Genomic DNA, 23,071 nt, shown 5'->3' on the forward strand with positions numbered 1-23,071 from the left:
GTTTATTAGCATTAGTACATGTTAGTAGATGGCTAAGGATAAAAAAAATCACTTTAAATAATTATATATCTTTTCCATTTTTGGTAATTTTTAGTGAAACTAAACTATTACATAAGGGAAAATGTCTGTAGAGATTGGAGCATTGTCCTAAAAGGAAGATATTTTGCAGACCCAGGTATGAAAGATAAGACGTAACATTTGGAATCAGAAAAGTCTGACTAAAACCTTAGTTAGCCCTACCATTTTAAGCTGTATAATACCAAATTATTTTCTTATTATCTTTAAACTTATTTTATGCACACATATTAATTATACATTTTAATGAAAATCAATGTGATATTTATGTAGATATATACAACATTCATTGATCATATGCAATGACCCTTCTTCCACTGTCCCATCAACCCATCCCTGCATCCTTCCTAATTGCTACTAATTACTATTCTACTTGGTTGTTTATTTTATTTTGTTTTGTTTTTTAGATTCCAAATATGAGAGAGTACAGTGATACTTGTCTTCCTGGGTCTAGCATATTTCACTAAAAATAATGCATTTCATTCCATCCATTTTGCTGCAAATGATTTCATTCCTCTTTGTGGTTGAATACTACTACTTTGAGTAGACATACTACATTTAATACATCCATTCCTCTGTTGAAGAGCACCTAGGCCCTTAATATTTTATAATTGTGAGTTGTGCCACAATAAACATGGGCATGCAGGTATGTGTTTAGTATAATGACTTAATTTCTTTTTTATATATCCCCTGTAGTAGCATGGCTGGATCATTTGGTAGTTCTATTTTCAGTTATTGCACCTATGTGCTATCCTTCAGAGTGGCTGTACTAATTTACATTCTTACCAACAGTTTATAAGAATTTTTCTCCACATATTATCCTCAGTATTTCCTCGTGTGTGTGTGTTTGTGTGTGTGTGTGTGTGTGTGTGTGTGTGTGTGTGTTTGACAACAACCATTCTAACGTGGTGAAAGGACACCTCACTGGAATATTGATACTAAAGCAGTTTTTAATCTACCTTAACTAAAGAGTTTTTCACTGTAAGAGTGGAAATTAAAGGGTCGTTGTCATTATCAGGTGGCTTTCCATTTACCTTGAAGGTGGAAATGGCAGAATATTTCAGCAAAATTCCAGCTTCACACTGGGATATTTATTAATCATCAAACGAAGTTTTTTGTGTGCATTTTCTTCTATTGGTTTGACAAGAGCAAACATAAACAACTGAAAGCCAGATGAGAAACCACACAGAAGTAAGAGCATTTATCCTCCTGGGCCTGTCAGATGATCCCAGGCTCCAGGTGGTAATATTCATCTTTCTCTTCCTCACCTACATGCTCAGCATCACTGGGAACCTGACCATCATCACCCTTACTCTGCTGGATCCCCATCTTCAGACTCCCAGGTATTTCTTCCTCAGGAATTTCTCTCTATTGGAAGTTTCATTAACAACCGTCAGTATACCCAAGTTCCTAAGCACCATTATTTCAGGAGATAAAACCATTTCTTTTAACAACTGTATAGCTCAGTTGTTTATTTTTCATTCTCTTGGGAGTCACTGAATTTTACCTTCTGGCTGCCATGTCCTATGATCGCTACATTGCCATCTGCAAACCTCTGCACTACATGACCATCATGAATTGCAAAGTCTGCACAATGCTTGTCTTTGCTTCCTGGCTGGCCTCATTTTTAATCATCTTCCCTTTGCTCATGATGCTGCTAGAGCTTGATTATTGTAGGTCCAATATCATTGACCATTTTACCTGTGATTACTTCCCCCTACTCCAACTTTCTTGTTCCGACACTAAATTCCTAGAGATAATGGGGTTTTCCTGTGCTGTGTTTACTCTGATGGTCACTTTGACCTTAATAATTCTGTCCTACATATATATCATCAGAACGATTTTGAAGATTCCTTCTACTAGTCAGAGGACAAAGGCCTTTTCCACGTGTTCTTCTCACATGATTTTCATCTCCGTCTCTTATGGCAGCTGCATTTTTATGTACACTAAACCCTCAGCAAGAGAGAGAGTGTCTCTGAGCAAGGGAGTGGCTGTGCTAAACACTTCAGTGGCTCCTATGCTCAACCCCTTTATTTACAGCCTGAGGAATCAGCAGGTCAAGCAAGCCTTCATGAACATGGCAAGGAAGATTGTGGTTTTTACAAGTACACGGAAAGACGTGGTGTCTTCAGGTAAAGGCACATTAATGTGAAATTAAAAGTACAAGAGAATGAAATTTCAGTAGCCAATTCAAATCAGCATTTCCCTTTGTGTCCTTCTTGTTCATTCCCTCTTTTTTCCTAACAAGTTTACTGTCACATTTGTTTAATATATGTCTCACCAAATTTAAATTATTTTTGTATACCTTTCTGATACCATGTTTTTCTGGGGTTGCTTATTACAACTTCTCAAGCAATAATTATTTTACAAAGAAAATTGCAATTTGAGTTGTGGTCAGGACAAGAAGATACCTCATACACAAGTGACACAAATTACAAAATATTTATATATTTTATTTAATACACACCAAAATATAAATTGTAATTCTATTTATATTCTATAGAAATTTTCTTGCACTTTTTTCTAGGAAACATCTTAAATGCTACATAAGTGAATGAAAACTGTAAATTTTACTCATTTAAAAAACAATGGCACTAGAGCAGATTATGCTTAGTGAAGCTAGCCAATCCCTAAAAAACAAATACCAAATGTCTTCTTTGATATAATGAGAGCAACTAAGAACAGAACAGGGAGGAAGAGCAGGAAGAAAAGTTTAACATTAAACAGAGACATGAGGCAGGAGGGAAAGGGAGAAAAAAAAGGAAATCACATGGAAATGGAGGGAGACCCTCATTGTTATACAAAATTATATATAAGAGGTTATGAGGGGAATGGGATAACAAACATGGAGGGAAATGAATTACAGTAGATGGGGTAGAGAGAGAAGATGGGAGGGGAGGGGAGGGGGGATAGTAGAGGATAGGAAAGGTAGCAGAATACAACAGTCACTAATATGGCAGTATGTAAAAATGTGATGTGTAACCGATGTGATTCTGCAATCTGTATTTGGGGCAAAAATGGGAGTTCATAACCCACTTGATTCTAATGTATGAAATATGATTTGTCAAGAGCTTTGTAATGTTGTGAACATCCAATAAATTAAAAAAAAAGGAAAAAATAAATAAATAAATACCTTAAAAAAAAAAAAACAATAAATTGTCTAGGGTTGGAGCTCGATGGTAAAGGACTTGCCTGGAATGTGCAAGGTCCAACTTTATTACCAAGCACCACAAAAATAATGATAATAATAACAATAGTTCATAAGTTAAAAATTAAAATAAACCAAGAAAAATGCTTCTTGTCTATTCACAAAGTAGCATGGATCATTGATAATGCATCTCTAGATTTAGATGCTAAATAGACTTTCATATTTCCAAACCCTACAATTTCTCAGTAGATGCATAGGTAGACACACATAAAAATATATGCATACATATGTATATATACACATACAAGGACATAATGAACAGATGTTATAGAAAATAATGAAGAAATAAGCATTGGATACATGGGATAAATTTATTTTCTGAAATTCCATTGTGATTAAGCTCTTTTCTGAATATGAGCATGCCTGTGTTTGCATGTATATATGTGTATATATACGTGTGTGTGTATATATATATATATATATATATACACACACACACATATGCTCCTTGAAAATAATAAAAAAATGATATATAAGTATACATATGCATATATATATATATATATAAAATCTCTTAACATATAGATCTTTTGAACATATTATATGCATGAAAAATATATAGATATGGGTATAGGTATCCTCATGTTTTGGACTTAGATACAGGGCATATAATCAAATTAATAGATATTTAAGTAAAATTTTGAAAATTTCTGTCTTGTAAAAAATAAAAGCTTCATTGCAATGAAAAATATTCCATTATATATAAAGTCATGATTTCATTTGTTAAAATTTCTATTCCACACATTATGCTTAAAATACTTACAAAGTATTTAATAAAGATGTGGGTGTGTCTGTGTGTATGACAAACTTGAAAATATGGATACTGAGAAGTATTTTAACATGTGAGAAAACCTACTGTAATTCTCATCAATGGAGGTACATTTTTAATGTTATAATCAATTGAGAGATTGAGTATGAAATTTGCTGAAAGAGATAAAAAGGGATTCCAAATTTTGGAGGAAAATTGTACATGACTTGTAAATTAAATTTCTTCCAAATGAATTGCGATTTTTATGTTAGGAAGTAAATATTTGAAAAACTTATCTTTCTGTAACCTCAAAGTACATATTTCCCCAAAATAAATAAGGAATACTATCAAATAAATGAAGCATAAATAACATTATGAGGATGAAAACAAATCTATATGTAGATTACATAGAATAATTACCTATATTAATGACTACCAGCAATTATTATAATTTTCTCTAGACACAGTGAGATAGTTTTGAACACTTTCAGATAATATTTGTTATTGGAATAAGAAAACTCAATGTAAGATCTAATCACATTGGCAAATTTTAAAATCACAATACAGCATGATTAAATAGAGGCACAATATTGTACAGCAGATCTCTAGAATTTATTCATCTTGGAAATTTTATACACCCCTTGAATAGAAACTCCTATTTCCTTTTCTGCCAGTCCTGTAGCATTCTATTTTATGCTTCTATGAGTCTGCTTTAGATACTTCATATAGGTAAAATCATTCAGTGTTTGTACTACAATGATTGGCTTATGTAACTAAGTATATTGTCCTTCAGGTCCATTCTCATTAAACATTATGGTAAGATTAAGTTTTCAAAAAATAGTGTGTGTGTGTGTATGTGTGTGTGTATGTGTGTGTATGTGTGTGTGTGTGTGTTTGTATGTATGTGTATATATATATATATAATATATAACATATATATTAAAAGTCTTATGCCAGTTATGTTGGGATCCCCACCACACATTTATTTTGCTTTTTCTGCTGTATAAGACAGCAATCATTTGACCATTGACTTTCTGAATATGGATTATTTCACTAAGCATGATGTTCTCCAGTTCTACTCATTTAGCAGCAAATCCATTCTTCTTTCTGACTGGTAACAACTTAAATGGGCCTATATATCACATTTTCTTAATCCATTCATCTGTTGACAGGAACCTAGGCTTGTGTTATAACTTGGGTAATGTGATTTGCACTACTATTAATATTGGTATGCATACATCACTCTCTTGGGTTGATTTTAGTGCTTTAAGATAAATTCTGCAGAGTGGAAGAGCTGGGTCTTATAGGTCCCATTCTTAATCATTTTAGGAATCTGCATACTACTTTGCAGAGTCCTTGTATAAATTTGCAGTCCCACCTAAAACCAAAGAGTGTACCTTTTTCTGCACATCCTCACCAGAATTATTATTATTTGTAGTCTTGATGATTTCCATTCTAGTAGAACTGAGATGAAATCTCAATATAATTTGATTGTGTTTCTGTCATCTCTAGAGATGTTCATTTTTGTGTGTGTATTTGTTGACCATTTGTATTTCATCTTTTGAAAAGTGTATGTTTACTTCTTTTGCCCCTTTATTAATTAAGGTATTTGTTTTACTGGTGCTAAGTGTTTGAGTTCTTTGTATATTCTTGGTATTAATCCCCCGTCAGAGGAGTTGCAGGCAACAATTTTCTCCCATTCTGTGGGCTCTTCTCTTCATGCTCTTAACTGTTCCCTTTGTTGTTTGGAAGATATTTAGTTTTGATTCCTTCTTACTCATTTATCTGGGTTTTATTTTGTGAGTTTTATAGGCCTTCTTAAGGAAGTTGGTGCCTGAACCAATATATTGAGTTATTGACCATATGTTTTCTTCTAACAGTTGCAAAGTTTATGGTCTAATTCCTAGGTCTTTGGTTCACTTTGAGATGATGTTTTGTGCAAGAGGAGAGATTAGGATCTCATTTCATTACTCTACATATGGCTGAGCAGTTTTCCTACCACCATTTTTTAAAGAGGCTATCTTTTCTCCAACATATATTTTTGACACCTTTGTGAAGTATCAGATGATTCTGTCTTTTTGGGTTTGTCTCTGTGATTTTATTCTATTCCATTGGTCTTTATGTCAATTTTAATGCTAACAACAAGTTGTTTCTGTTACTATAAGTCCATAGTATAATTTGAGATCAGGTATTATGATTTGTTCACCCATGCTCTTCTTTGCTCAGGATTGCTTTTGCAATTCTGGGTCTCTTAGACTTCCAAATGATTTTCTGGAATACTTTTTTCTAGTTCTGTGAATAATTTTATTGGTACTCTGATGGAGGTTGCATTAAGTCTGTATATTGCTTTTGATAGTATGGCCACTTTGACAATATTAATTAGCCTATCCAAGAACATAGGAGGCCTTTCTATCTTCTAAGATCTTCTTCATTTTTTTCACAGAGGTCTGTAATTTTCATCATAGAGCTCCTTCTTTCTCAACAACATCACCATTGGAGTATAGAAAAGCTATTGATTTATTAATGTTGGTCTTCAATTCTGATATTTTGCTGAATTATTTATCAGCTCTCTGAGTTTTCTGGTGGATCTTTCTTTCTTTTTTTCTTTCTTTCTTTCTTTCTTTTCCAGGGCAAGTCTTATAGATTTAGGATCACATTATCATCAAATGGAAATAATTAGACTTCTTCATATATATATATATATATATATATATATATATATATATTAATTTCCTTCTCTTGCCTGACTGTTCTGGTTGGCTCAACATATATAAAACAACAAATGTGATTTGCCACATAAATAGAATTATAATAACATTTAAACAGATGTAGAAAAACCTTGGACAAAATCCAGCACCCATTCATGTTGAAAATGCGAAGCAACTAGGGACAGAAGAAATTTACCTTAACATTTTAAAGGATGTATATGACAAAATTAAGGACAGAGTATTATCTCAGATAACCATTCCAAATTGTGTAAGAAGACAGCAGGAAAGTGCTGTATTATGAATCTGGAAAATGTAGTAGATTAGAAGAAAGCCATCAAAATTTAAAATGTGTGTTCAAAAAACATCAACAAAACAAAACAAAAGCAAAACAAACAAACAACACTTTGCTCATAACTGAAGCACTCCAAAGAGCTCAGATTGTTAATTTTAATTTTCTGTGATATGTTTATGTCAAATACTAATGTGATCTAATAGAATTTCAAAGTTATAAATTCATATTTCCATATGATTCAACATAGTATACTTGAGAACCAACTCAGAATACTGAATAGACAACAGAGAAAGCATTTATCTGAACTTTTCTCTAGTAGTTGTAATAATAATAAGCAAATGGTAAATGATACATTGGAAATATTACAATTTTGTAGCATATAATGAACTAATGGAGTCAACTGTTCATCACAAATGGGCTGCTCAGAAAATTTTGAAAACTTTGTTAAGCATGTATTTCCTTTCTGAAACAGTTTTAAAAGAACAAAGGGGAAAATGCTATTAACCTGAATTAAATATCTAAATCTATTTACTATGGGAGATTTATATATATTTAATGATTTGTATTACATAATATGTTATTAGTTTGTGTAATTATATATTAAATGTATGTGCTATTATCTAATGTTATGATTTGGATATGAAGGGATCCATTAAATTCATATAAAATAAAATAAAGGAATGTTCAGAGGTTAAATGATTAGATGATGATAGCTGGAAAGTCATCAGTGGATTAATACATTTGATGGATGAATAATTTTAATATAATACTGAATGGTAACTACAGGCTGGTAGGATTGGAGTGGAGGAAGTATATCACAGGGGTCATGCCCTTGAGGAATTTATCTTGTTTCCTCAGATCCTCTCCTGCCCCTTCTCTGTCTCCTTTCTCTCGCTCTTTCTTCTCCTCCTCCTCTGTCTTGGATTCCATGAAGTGAGAAGTTCTACTCCACCATGGCTCTTTCACCATGACATTCTGCCTCACTGGGGCCCAGAGTAATGAAATTTGCTGACCATGAACTGAACTTCTAAAACCATGAAGCCCAAATCACATTCCTCCTTAAGTTAGTGTTGTCAGGTATATGAACCACAGCAATGAAAAACAAACACGTCTGATATTATATTTTCGTTATAGAAATATTTGAGAAGCATGAAGAACATGAAAGAGAATAATATGTGTAATCCACTAGCCAGAATGTCATATTAATGAAGGTTAATCATTTTGTGGTTATTTCCTATTAAAATATTGAAGTGATGATAAATAAAGGTAAAGCCAAGATGAGTAGTAAGATGAGGAAATTTGACAAAGCAATTAAATATTGCAGTCTGCAATGAAGATGAAATTAGTTAAAGTATGTAATAACATTTTGTTAATTATGAAAAAATATGTACTTCATAATAGTTATTTTTAAACTGACCATTATAGAATAACCTTTAGTTTACAGGGGACCAACATCTAACAAAGTATTAACAATCAAAAAGGATTATGTAGACATTTTTTATATTTAAAAATATGATTAAATATTTAGATTTAGAATTCAGGTTTTGTAACAAAGTATGCTTCATAGTTATTTTTATTGCTTATGAAATATTACATACTAATAAAATATTAAGTAATCACAATTAATGGAAATACATAGTTTGTCTAAGACAGCATTGTAGATTCTCTGTGGAATACAAAAATACCATTCTCAAGGGAGAGCCACAATAGAGAAGAGTTAGGAGGCTTCTGAGAAACTGAAGGATGGCTAACAAAAATCCCTTGAGGTTGATAAGATAGCAGAGATGTGGCCTGACCTTTGTCTTGTTCCCAGGAGATTAAACCTTTGGAAAACAAACCAAGTAGAGTTAAAGTATTTGAGATAAAATGTACAATCAGTTGGAAGCAGGATAGTGATTTAATAATCTAAAATCATAATACCCAATTTTATCATATGTTTTTCTGTTCTTTCTTTAAATATTACTTTTTTAAACTTCTAGATCAAATTAGTGGAGGGGAACATAGTGTATTGTCACATTTTCTGAAAGTTTTGACATTGCATCTTTATTTCCTAAAATACTTCCCTTCCATTCTCATAAAATAGAGAAAATATAAAATCAAATTTGATTAGTGTGAACATTGCTAGTGTCTGACAAAAAAAGCAATGATTTTACATTCTGTCCTTCACAGCAGAAATTTGAACATCTACAATATGGAAAAGACAGCTATCAGGACTTAGCAGACTAAATCCACAGAATAGCATACCTCTCCTGTGTTTGAAGAGCTGGGGGCTAACTGAATGGGTTAAGGTGAATTGAAGATGTTTTCCTGTACACTTCTAGACATCCTTGTGGATGAGTGAATCAGTGGAATGAATGGCTCATGTCAGACAAAATGACAAATCAAGAAAACACTTTTTCATAAAACTTATGAGATAAGGAAGTATGATGTTCAAATGGAAACTATAATGTGCTATAACCCAAGTGACAGAGCTGCTAAAATCTAAGGCAAGTACTTTTGAAATTATGATTCAAAGCCAAGTGAAAAATAAATAACATATTCTTTTAAGCTCAAAATGAAAAAAAAGTTTGTATACTGTGTGCCTGCATGTATACACACACACACACACACACACACACACACACACACACACACACTTCTAACAAATAATCAAAGACATCAAACTTTACAGATTTTGAGAGAATTATAATATAAATCAGTAAGTGAACATGTTTCCAGGTTACTACATTAAATAGTCATATTATTACAAATAATATTATTACAAATATGTATTAAAATATAATGAAAAGAATATAATCAAAATTGTTACAGATTGTGGAACATATTTTAGAATTATATCAATAAGGACTGTACTGATCATAATAAATTATATCTTTCTTCTCTATTTAATTCTGTTGTACCCCCAATAGCTTTAAAAGAGGAAAAAGGAGAGACTAAGAAACAGGAACAAAGTGAAAGAGAGAGAGATGAACCACACAGAGATCACAGAAGGTGCTTCTAGGCCTTTCTAATTATCCTGAGCTTCATATTGGAATTTTTATCTTTTTATTTATCACTTACATATGAAATGTCACTGGGAATCTGACTATCATCACTCTAATCTTGGTGGAATCCCCTCTATAGACTACCATGCATTTCTTCCTCCAGAACTTCTCTTTCTTAGAGATCTCATTTACAACTCTATCTATTCCTAGTTTTCTAAGTGCTAGTCTCACCCAGGATAAGACCATTCCCTATAACAATTGTGCAGCACAACTCTTTTTCTTTACTTTCATGGGAGTGACAGAATTTTACATTCTCACTGCCATGTCCTATGACCACTAGGTTGCCATCTGCAAGCCCCTTCATTACACAACCATTATGAGCAGGAAACTCTGCACCCTGCTTGTGCTGTGTGCCTGGCTGGGTGGGTTTCTGACCATTTTCCCACCCCTGATGCTTCTGCTCCAGCTGGATTACTGTGCTTCCAATGTCATTGATCACTTTGCATGTGATTATTTTCCCCTCTTACAACTGTCTTGCTCAGATACATGGCTCCTAGAAACACTGGTTTCTACTTTGCTCTGGTTACTTTGGTATTCACTTTGGCTTTAGTGGTTTTATCTTACATGTACATTTCCAGGACAATTTTGAGAATTCCCTCTGCCAGTCAGAGAAAAAAGGCTTTCTCCACCTGTTCCTCTCACATGATTGTCATTTCTATTTCTTATGGAAGTTGTATATTCATGTATGCTAATCCGTCTGCCAAAAGGCATCATTGACTAAAGGAGTAGCTATTCTCAACACCTCTGTTGCCCCCATGCTGAACCCTTTCATCTACATCCTGAGGAACCAGCAAGTAAAGCAAGGATGTGCTCCACAGGGCAGGGTATTCTACAAATAAATGAAAGAAAATTTGTTAAAAGTAAGGGACACTGTAAGAAACAACTTAGTAAAATCTCAAAATTCATAAATATCTTTATTAACTATCCTTGTTTTCTAATGGTTTCTTTATATGCCACATTATATTTGACTGGAGATTTCCCCAGTCCATTTTTCCACACCCACACCCAAGTATATCCAACATATTGTTTACTGAGTATTTAAAAATATGCTGAAATTTTCCCCTACAGAATTTTCTTGAAATGGTATGTATTTATATAAAACATAATCTATGATATGGTAAAGAGTTTTAATTCTGTGTATATCACTCCATAAAAGGTACATGTGTCACTATGTTGTACTTCAGATGTATAACTTTAAATTCTGTGTAATTTCTCCCGTGTTTTCAAGGTGAATATTGATAATGTCATAATGTTTTGAGATTCTACATGGGCTATATCTTGGTTTATTAAATATAATGTAATGTTCTATTACATTATATCTTAAATATCGAGTTGTAAACTTTGTGAAATTGAAGGGCACCACTTTCATTTTCTCTTTAAATTGAGTTCCTCATTAAATACACAAAATAAATTTAGGATTCACTATAATTATGTTAGTCATATGAACATCAACTCAATAATTAAATTTTTGTCATGAGTTATCAGTTAATAGTTAGACCATAGGATAATTTCAACTTCAATTGTTCCTCTTTAAAAATTTTTTTTTCAAGTAATATTGATTAGAAAACTTTAAGACTAATACACTTTATTTCTAAATTTGTGGACTACTGTAATTTACAAAGTAAATATAAAAATTGTTTTAATTATTTATAAAAAAATCATTACATGAATCTAATACATTCCAAAGGATTCTTAGTCTTTATATCTCAACAGTCTGCTAAAATCTGGAAATCAAAGGATTCCAATACAAGAAATTAAAATGGTAATGTCTCTCTGAGAAATTAAATCTTTAGGAATTTTTGTGATTTAAAGATGAATGCATGCCATCAGTCATAAATTCAACACAGCTCAGTGCTATTTTATTTTTCTATGAGTTAACTAGTTGCTTACTCAACTTTTCCTATTCTCTCTCTTCTATCCCACTTTCAAATACTGTCAAATTTTAATCTATCAGTGATTGCACTTTTGAAATTTTATATCACATGCTTTGCATACGTGTGATATTCGTGTTATATATGAAAAATAAGAAGAAATTGCTAAATGGAAAATGTGTGTTACATATATACTTATGTATGATATATGAATGTTATACTTTTCTAGTCATAAAACTTATATCTCTCAGTGTAGAACAATTTTAAATACATAAGTTTAAGTATTTAATACCAGATTTCTAACTATTTATTTTCTTGGCTCACAACTATTCCAGCAGTGAGAGGTTGTCATATCATAACTATAAGCAACAATTCAATGAAAGTATATGATACAGTGAAAGGAAGTAAATGTAACTTTTAGCAAATATTGCTATAACATTAGCTATGGGCATAAGAATTCTCTTCCTAAATGTAAATGATGATAGAAGGATAACTCTCATCAGAGATCCTTAACACTGGTCATTTCGGAAGACACTTAAGTCAGACTAGAAACTCAGGCAGCATTTTCTAACATACCCCTACGTTATTGTGAGGAAGATCTGACGAGGTTGCCAAAATTTAAGGAATGCAAATATGCTAACGTTCTTAAAGATCCAGAATTTCTCAAAGAAAAAAGCATAAGTTCAAATAACCATAGGAGAATCAAATTCTAAATCAAACTTTTATACATCCAATACCACATGTTATTTATATACTTACTTTATTAACATCAATACAGGTACTGACATCAATATTTTTAAAATATTTTTTTAGTTGTCAATGAACTTTCTTTTATTTATTTACACGAGGTGCTGAGAATTGAACCGAGTGCCTCACACATGTTAGGAAAGCACTCTACCACTGAGCCACAATCCTAGCCCTGGTCTTTTTTATTAATATTGATAAGACAGCTGAGGCTGGGGTTGTGAGTTCAATTCTCAGCACCACATATAAATAAATAAAATAAAGTTGCATTGACAACTAAAAATAAAATTTAAAAAAGATATATGTCAATGGTTCATTTATATCTTTTAGTGATGAGTTTCCTTGGCAATCTTTGTTTACTTAATGGATTTCCAAAGTTATAAGAGACAGATAAAAATAGGCCAGCTCTATTTTTATAGCATACATAGATAGAAATAGTTCTTATTTTATATTGTTCGAATCAACATTTGCCAGAAAATGTAAAATCATCAAGAAAGACCAGAAAGTTAGCTTGTTATTATTCAATTATTTAATTTTTAATATTACGGGGGTTCTAAATCTGCAATTGTATATGCAAACTGTATTTTGAAAGTTACAAATGAAATGGAGTATGTATTAAATTAAAGAATAACAAACTTACTTGTTATTTATTACTGGAAATATCATCAACAGCATCCCAAGACAAGAACACAGCAACAGGCCTGGGTTTTTTTTTTTTTTAATTTATTTTTCCTTATGTTTCAATGGTATGCTGTGATAGAAATGGGATCCTCTATCTGAAAGTGGGCATTCTCTATCTGAAAGAATATCTTCTTCCCAGCAGATTTTAATTTGATCATCCACTTGTTCATTTGCTACAGCAATATTGGAAAAATAACTAAACCATGTATTTTATAAATGAAAAAATTTTTAGGCAATGATTTGTTTTGGGAAAAGAAGTTTCCCTTTCTTGTCCTTTTAGTCTTTTTACTAGAAAAGTAAATGAGGAATAGAGGGTAATTACATTAGCCAAACCTTAAAATAGGAAATTTAGGAAATAATATTAACACATTTTCCAAATAAACGTGTAGTTTTTAAAGTAGATGATTATTACAGTGACAGGTTGTTAAACCTGTGAAAGTTGCCTAAAGTACATGGGCTTGAGTTTCTCAAAATATAATATCTGAATGTAAGCTGAAATAAACTTTGAAGACTTTTCAAACTCTTCTTTCAATTGTACTGTATTCTAGACTAGCTTTATAAGATTGAGGAAAGAAAAACATCAATTACAATATTTTCAACAGTTTTATAAATTAAACATTTTTTGCAAATAATTATAAACTAAATTTTAAAGACATACTGGAAGATATAGCTTCTATTTAAATATCACCATAAGCTTTTACCTATGGTCTGTAACAATATATTTTCAATGAAGAGAGTTCAATATTTAACTTCTGCTAATACAAGTTATTTGGATGTGAGATACAATGGAAATGGGAGGGAGTTACTGTGAACAAAAGGTTTTATTTTACTTCACATAAAACTCATCTTTATGAATCTTTTTAAAGTGTTATGCTCTATCTTCAATCTCATGCTAATATTTTTACATTATAGGGGAACTTATATTTTTATGTTCTAAAGAGGAGAAAAAAAGGATTGACAATGAAAAACCACACTGTACCCACAGAATTCATTCTACTAGGGCTAACAGGTGACCCTGAGTTCCAGGTTGTGATTTTTATCTGTTTAATTATCACATATATATTGAGTGTCACTGGAAATATGACAATCATCACTCTCACCTTGGTGGACTCCCATCTACAGACTCCTATGTATTTCTTTTCAGGAATTTCTCTGTATTAGAAATCATCTTTACAACTGTCTGTATCCCTGGATTCCTGGGCACAATTATTACTAAGGACAAATCAATTTCATATAATAATTGCAGAGCTCAAAAACAAATTGCACTGCTCAGTTGTTTATCTCCATCTTCTTGAGTATAACTGAATTTTACCTTCTAACGGCCATGCCCTATGCTTGCTATGTAGCCATCTGCAAACCCCTGCATTATACCACCATCATGAACAAGAGAGTCTGCATACTGCTTGTCTTTTGTGCTTGGTTGGCAGAATTCCTAAACATCTTCCCACCAATTATTATTTTTATCCAATTAGATTACTGTGGTTCCAATGAGATCACTTTGCTTGTGACCATTTCTTTCTATTGCAATTATCCTGCTCAGACAAATGGCTCTAGAAGTGATTGAATTTTCCTCTGCAGTAGTGATTCTGCTTTTCACTTTGGCATTAATAAATCTATCCTACATGTTCATCATGAGGACAATACTGATAATCCCTTTTGCCAGTCAGAGTAAAAAGGCATTTTCTACATGTTCCTCTCACATGATTGTCATTTCCATCTCTTATGGAAGTTGCATATTTATTTATCTTAATCCCTCTGCAAAAGAAAGAACATCATTGACCACAGGGGTTGCTATTCTAAATACCTCTGTTGCTCCTATGATGAATCCATTTATATACACATTGAGGAATCAGCAAGTGAAGCAAGCCTCTAAGGCCACCATCCAGAAAGTGATGCTTCTCTCTGGTAAATGAAAGTATTAGTAATGTTAGGAAAAATAAATTTCTTGTAAATGTTTTCTGTTATGTACAACCTCCCCAAACTTTCCTTCATTTATGGTTGTTAGGATTTTTCTTCCCCATGTCCTTCTTAGAATTTCCCCCATATTGTTCTTAATAAATTCTATAAAGCTAAATATTGCTTCAGAATTTTCTAATATTTCAAATATTTTATTCAAATGTATTTGGGCAAAGGAGAAAAACTGGATTAATGAATGTAATTTTAAATAGAAGTAGTTTGCTTTGGATCAGACAAAAGACATTTAGTTTGATGGAAAGTGGGTCAAGATAAATGTGGACTTCAGAAATTTTCATTCTTACCTGGTAATAAAAATAAATTTTAATGCTAAAAGTAATTATGACAATGATGAGGAGAAGTATTAAGAGGATGAGAGGAGAAGATGAAATAAATTTTTCAGTATTATTATACGGTCGACTAATTCTTTTTTTAAAAAACAAGTCATACTTCTTTATTCACAAGGAGGAAAAAATAATTGATGTAACAATGCATTTGCAATCATGAATGAGGAAGCAGATATACCATGGTAAACTATGGAAAATAAAAGGAGACGCAGAAACAAGATGCAGAGACAGGAAAAGAAGTGGGAGAATGACAGAGAGGCCAAGCTGTCAGGCTTTATTTATATCAATAGGTTACTTTAGGTCATTGGCATCACTAGTACATATTGTTCATTGTGCCATTAGGCAGGTTATAGACTTAGCAACACTATGCAACTCATTCCTGAGTTACATACAAAGGTGGAATGTACAATGTTAGGAGTTTTGTGTAGCTCTTAAGAAAGTCCATTGTATAAAGTTACTGTTATGAGGACAGGTTTAGTCTCAGTGAAACATTGTGGTTGTCTAACAAGAGAGTTTTTTTATTCCCAGGAGCTGTGTGCCTGAGATCAAGGGCAAGGCTGATAAGACTCTAGTGGCATTGCCACAGCAGCTAGACATAGCACATGTATTAGTTCCTAGGAGAAATGGCAGGGTGTTCTAAAGATGGGAAACAGAGCCAGTTGCCCAGCAGGAGTTAGCTCACAAGAGGAACACTTCCCTGTATATTCTCATGGTCAGATTCCCTACAAAACACTTGAAGAAACTTTGCTAAAATAAAATTACGATATATAACCATATCTTTTCTACTGGCAGCAATGGAAATTACTAGAAACTGCAGTCATGCTCTTTTCAAATGAACTTCATTAAAATCAAATAAGTGGTTTAAGAGGAAAAATTCAGTTTTAAGATCCTCAAAACATATATCATATATGGAAATATTGATTTTTTCCATTAATAATAAGAAGAAACAGAATACCATGTTTAATTAAGATCTGACATTTAAAAATCAAAAGTATTTATGCTAAAAAAATCAAAAGATGAATTAGAACAATTACAGGTAAAAAATATCATTTGTGCATTTTCTAGTTTCATTAGTGTAGTTCTATATCCAGAATACCAACAAGAGTTCTCAGATCCAGAGCCAAAGAATGGAATCTGGACAAGCACTCTCAGTATCACTTATATTTAATATGCACTGTATATGTATGATTCAGATAAGGATAAAGTTTATTAATCATGCATTAAAGACAAGGCAGACTGGTACTATTGCCAAACATGCACTGAGTCAAATAGGATGTTGCTCAAAGTTCCTCATACTTAATGTTGCCATAAAATAATAAGTGTAAAAGCAGAAATATGTACACATCCCAAAGTATTTTCTTCTTTTGCTTTCCTGAGCTTTCTCTGCATTCTACTTTTCTTTTGCCTTTTCTACAAGAGGTATTAACTGATGGTATTCTGCTAAAGTCTTGAACAATTCCATAATGAAAGGCAGATAATTATTCTTTTGATATTTTCTATCTTCTATCTTTTTAAATTTAATACTTCTTCTTCAATAAGCATCTGATTTTTGGCAACTTCTGATTGAATGGCACTTAACATATTACTACCCTGATCTGTGTCCATAGGTTCCTCTGCAAGTTGTCTTTGTAACTCTGCTACCTTCTGCTGATGCATCATTTTTTTCGGTTAGAAACATGGCCATTAAGTTAAATCGAATTTCACCTTCACTGTACTTTTGTATTCTTTTTTCTATGATTGGTGGTACTAAACTCATCTGGTCATCTTGATTGTATGCAACTACATCAATTGGTTCTTCTCTTAATCCATCCAGTTCATACAGTCTTCCATCAACAGGAACATAACTAAACAAGTGAAAAGCATCTCCTTCTTCGGCTGATGTCTTTGCATCAAATTCAAATGTTTGCTGTCTGAAAAAACTATGGTGTATCCGTTGAATCATATCCGAATTGCTGAAGGCCAAACCCTTCATAACTGCATCAAAACTTTGTGAAAATTCTTTAAACTCTGACAATGTCTCTCCTAAATGGACATCTTGATGGGTACAGTTCAATACACACTTACAATGGCTTGAGTTGCACATGCATTTTTAATTACTGGCTTCGCGAAATATATCGTGTCAAGTCTGAACTCCTTAACACAGTGCATCCTGGTCCTTCTGGCTGCCACTTGAGAAGAAAAATTAACTTTAACTTTTCAAAATTTAACTTTTTGTTCAAAATTTAACTTTAAATTTTCAAAATTCTCAGGTTCTAAACTCCATATTTCTTCTACTTGGGCCCCTTGGTAACCGAATCCTTGAATGAGCTCGGTAAAGACCCAGGAGAGACTTTCCATGAGGCACCACTCCCCAGCCTTGCAGGACTCCGTGGCCTTCTCTGCTGCCTCCAGCACCAGCTGCCATGGGTCACAGATCTCAGCAAACCCGCAGTGGAGCACTAATTCTTGAAACAGATGACATTACCTACAAATCTAGAGTGTAGTTTTTGATATAATTTTTTCAATAAAACCTAGGGGCTCATTTAATTCTTTCAACAATTTTATGAGGTATATATAATTGATATTTTTCATTACTCCAAGGTATTTTTCTTTAGATATATTAAATAACTACAAAATTATATACATATGAGAGAACATAAAATGTAAAACTTAACAAGAAAAATAAAATCAATCAGATTAAATCATGTTATAAGCAAGTACAAAATACCATAATGAATCCCATCATTCTGTATAATTAATATGCAGTAATAAAGGAAACCTGCACATGAAAAAATGACTGGAATTATGATAAATTGGTGAACGTTTAACTTAACTTACTGAAGAACTGAAATTGAGAGTCTAGAAATGACTTTAGAGTTTTTAATAGTAGGGATAAGAAATGACATCTCTTGTGATAATATTCTATTTACTCTATTTTTGTATTAAGCAAATCAAATGCAGGATTTATTTTATAAATTTTATAAATTCCCTTAGAAAATAAGTAGTGATATTTGTAATTTATAGCAAATGAACAAAGTGAAGTAGATGTTGAGAATTCAATATTTCAGAGATTACACCTTGTAATTATGGGATAAGTCTACTTCTCTAATATCACAAACCAGATTTATAAATTTCCAATACACTGATTTTCATTTGAAATATTGTATTAAAAAATTTCTGATAAATACCAGAATTGTTAGAGAAATTTCCATTACTTCTATTATTATTAATTCAGGTAATCATTAATTATCTTATGACAGGATTGGTGGATATTGTGAGGAAAAAGAGTGATTCTCTCTTAAATGTTCTAAAATTTTCATGGGGAGAAATAGTCCAGGCAATGTTATCATTGACGATGATAGAAGGTTGGATTTTCAGCTTTTTACCCTACCAGAGTTATGATCAATTCTATAATATTTGCTAAATGTGAGCACATTATTTTCATAAGCCTATGATAAATCTTCTCTTATTTGGTTAGTTAATTCTTACCATATTATATTTTGTGTTTTAAAGAATCACATAATTTATTTATTAAAAAGATTTACCAGACATTATCTCAGATTATTTAACATGCATAAATTGTTTTCCTGATTGCTTTGTGCATGGACTTACATCAGAAAGTAAACCACAGTGTTTCCTGCATATAAAATGAGAATCTGATCATAGGAATCCAATGGGTAGTAGTGAAGACTCCAGTTGTGACAACTGTGACCCTCTGAGCTGATATGGGCAGGTATTTCCTTGCTGTGATTAGCTACTAATAATAAAATGGGCCTGCAACTTATGCAGGCTCTATACCTCAGAAGAAACAGACATTCTGGTTTTATTTCAAACTCTGTTTCCAATACTAGAATAACACCTTTGGGATTCTGGATTCTCCCAGGTACCACACTTTAGTTGTTTTATTAACTTGAAATGTTTCCTTACACAAAATGGTGAACTATTATAATGACACTCAACAATATGATTACCTTGGGGAAGTCCTGCCTCACTCCTGGATCATTCTATGTGATCTTACTCTCAATCATCCATTCTCACACATGAAAATCAGGAACAGTAATTTTCTCAGAGGGTATTTGTGAATATTTATTAAGATGAGGCTTAAAAAGTTCTTATAAACATGCCACTACTTTCCAAGTGCTTAATAAAGTGTTACTATTAACATTATCTTAAACAACATAGCATACAACCATTTACATACAATTTGCTCAAAAATAATTCACTTGTATGAAGCCCAGTAGTGTTAACAGGACAACTGTCCTTACGTGGTACCAAATGTGGTTGTCCTTAATCACAATTGCAACATTTTAGCTTAGTCATTTATAAATTAGAGATTATAAAAATGCATTTATTATATTTATATAATACTTTTATATTAAATTATATTTACATTAAATATAAATTTATATTTCATATGTATTATGATAAATTTTATTCAATTTAATTATGTGAACTACATTTCTTTTTATTTATTTATTTTTATTTATATATAACAGCAGAATGCATTACAATTCTTATTACATATATAGAGCTCAATTTTTCATATCTCTGGTTGTATACATAGTATACTCACACAAATTCGTGTCTTCATACATGTACTTTGGATAATAATGATCATCACATTCAACCATTATTAATTACCCCAAGCCCCTTCCTTCCTCTCCAACCCCTCTGCCCTATCTAGAGTTTGTCTATTCCTCTTGTCATTTGGTTTTTTGGGATTGGCTAACTTCACTTAGCATTATGTTCTCTAACTCCATCCATTTACCTGGAAATGCCATTATTTTATTCTCTTTTATTGCCAAGTAATATTCCATTGTGTATATGTGCCACATTTTTTATCCACTCATCTATTGAAGGGCATCTAGGTTGATTCCACAGTTTAGCTATTGTGAATTGTGCTGCGATAAACATTGATTTGGCTGTGGAGACTGAGGTAAAGACTGAGGAGAGGGATAGCTGGGTCAAATGGTTGTTCCATTGCCAATTTTCCAAGAAATCTCCATCTGCTTTCCATATTGGCTGCACCAATTTGTAGTTCCACCAGCAGTATATGAGTGTACCTTTTTTTCCCACATCCTCACCAACCATTATTGTTGTTTGTCTTCATAATAGCTGCCATTCCGACTGGAGTGAGATGAAATCTTAAAGTAGTTTTGATTTGCATTTCTCTACTTGCTAGTGATGATGAACACTTTCATGTATTTGTTAATTGATTGTATATCATCTTTGAGAAGTGTCTCTTCAGGTCCTTGGCCTGTTTATTGATTGGGTTATTTGTTTTTTTTGTTTTTGTTTTTGTTTTTGTTTTTTGCTGCTTAGCTTTTTGATTTCTTTATATACTCTACAGATTAGTGCTCTATGTTATATGTGAGGGGTAAAGATTTGCTCCCAAGATGTAAGCTCTCTATTCACCTCACAGATAGTTTCTTTTGCTGAGAAGAAGCTTTTTTAGTTTGAATCCACCACACTTATTGATTCTTGATTTTAATTATTGTGCCAAAGGAGTTTATTAAGGAAATAGGGGCCTAATACCACATGATGGAGATTAGGGCCTAATTTTTCTTCTATAAGACTCAGGGTCTCAGGCTTTATTCCCTAGGTCCTTGATCCATTTTGAGATAAGTTTTTGGCATGGTGAGTGATAGAACTTTAATTTCATTTTGTTGCATATGGATTTCCAGTTTTCCCAGCACCATTTATTGAAGAGGCTATCTTTTCTCCAGTGTATGTTTTTGGCACCTTTGTCTAATATAATTGTAATTTTGTGGGTTAGTCTCTGTGTCCTCCTCTGTAACATTAGTCTACCAGTCTGCTTTGGTCCCAATACCATGCTGTTTTTGTTACTACTGATCTGTAGTACAGTTTAAGGTCTTGTATAGTGATGCCACCAACTTCACTCTTCCTGCTAAAGATTGCTTTAGCTATTCTGGGTCTCTTATTTTTCCAGATGAATTTCATGACTTTTTTTTCTATTTTTATGAGAAATGTCATTGGGATTTTGATTGAAATTGCATTAAATCTGTAAAGTGTTTTTGGTGGTATGGTCATTTTGATAATATTAATTCTGCCTTTCCAAGAGCAAGGTAGATATTGTCATCTTCTAAGGTCTTCTTTGACTTTTTTCTTTAGGGTTCTGTAATTTTCATTATGTAGATCTTTCACCTCTTACTTTAAGTTAATTCCCAAGTTGTTGTTTTTTGTTTTTGAGGCTATTGAGCATGGGGTAGTTTTCCTCATTTCCCTTTCAGAGGATTTGTCACTGACATACAGGAATGCCTTTGATTTAGGGATGTTGATTTTATATCCTGCCACTTTGCTAAATTCATTTACTAGTTCCACATGTAAAAAGTGGAACTTTTACATTCTTCTAGATATAGAATCATGTCATCAGCAAATAGTGCCATTTTGAGTTCCTTTATTTTTTCTATGTGCATCCCTTTGATTTCTTTTGTCTGTCTAATAGCCCTGGCCAGTGTTAAAAAAACTATGTTACATAGAAGTTGTAAAAGAGGGCATCTATGTCTTGTTCTAATTTTTTAGAGGGAATGCTTTCAATTTTTCTACATTTAGAATGATGTTGTCCTGGGGCTTAGCATAGATAGCCTTTATGATGTTGAGAAATGTTCCTGTTATCCCTGAATTTTTTAGGGTTTGAACATGAAGGGGTGCTGTATTTTGTCCAATGCTTTTTCTGCATCTGTTGAGATGATCATATGATTCTTATCTTTAAGTCTATTGATGTGATCAATTACATTTATTGATTTCCCTATGTTGAAGCTATCTTACATCCCTGGGATAAATCCCACTTGATCATGGTGCACAATCTTTTTGATATGTTTTTGTATTCAATTTGCCAGAATTTTATTCAGAATTTTTTTGTATCTATGTTCATTAGAGACATTGGTATGAAGTTTTCTTTCTTTGATATGTCTTTGCCTGGTTTGGGAATCAGAGTGATATTGGCCTCATAGAATGAGTTTGGAAGTGCTGCCTCTTTTTCTATTTCCTTAAATAAATTGAAGAGTATTGATATTAGTTCTTCTTTAAAGGTCTTGCAGAACTTACTTTGTATCCATCGGTCTGGGGTTTTTCTTGATTGGTAGACTTCTGATGGCATCTTCTATTTCGTTGCTTGAAATTTATCTGTTTAAATTGTGTATATCATTGGGATTCAATTTGGGAAAATTATATGACTTTAGAAATTTTTTGATGCCTTTTATATTTTCTATTTTATTGGAGTACAAGTTTTCAAAATAATTTCTAATTATGTTCTGTGTTTCTGTAGTAATATTTACTTTTTCATCATGTATGTTAGTAATTTGAGTTTTCTCTCTCCTTCTCTTGGTTAGCATTGCTAAGAATCTGCCAATTTTATTTATCTTTGCAAAGAACCAACTTTTTGTTCTGTCAATTTAAAA

The 23,071-nt window shown here is 32.4% G+C and overlaps 3 pseudogenes across 3 annotated transcripts; 2 read left to right on the forward strand and 1 right to left on the reverse strand.

Moving 5' to 3' along the window:
- The first annotated feature begins 1,248 nt into the window (after window positions 1–1,248).
- On the forward strand, window positions 1,249–10,914 carry LOC308658246 (olfactory receptor 6C3-like; annotated as a pseudogene). The gene is made up of 2 exons: window positions 1,249–1,612; window positions 10,356–10,914. The product of its transcript is annotated as an olfactory receptor 6C3-like (transcript).
- A 3,417-nt stretch (window positions 10,915–14,331) lies between these two features.
- On the forward strand, window positions 14,332–15,284 carry LOC308658812 (olfactory receptor 6C3-like; annotated as a pseudogene). Its single transcript has one exon. The product of its transcript is annotated as an olfactory receptor 6C3-like (transcript).
- Window positions 15,285–17,048: 1,764 nt separating this feature from the next.
- On the reverse strand, window positions 17,049–17,643 carry LOC308658874 (ubiquitin carboxyl-terminal hydrolase isozyme L5-like; annotated as a pseudogene). Its single transcript has one exon. The product of its transcript is annotated as a ubiquitin carboxyl-terminal hydrolase isozyme L5-like (transcript).
- Between the last annotated feature and the right edge of the window lie 5,428 nt (window positions 17,644–23,071).

The sequence above is a fragment of the Spermophilus citellus genome (assembly GCF_964194105.1).
Source record: "Spermophilus citellus genome assembly, chromosome: 10".
Taxonomy (NCBI): domain Eukaryota; kingdom Metazoa; phylum Chordata; class Mammalia; order Rodentia; family Sciuridae; genus Spermophilus; species Spermophilus citellus.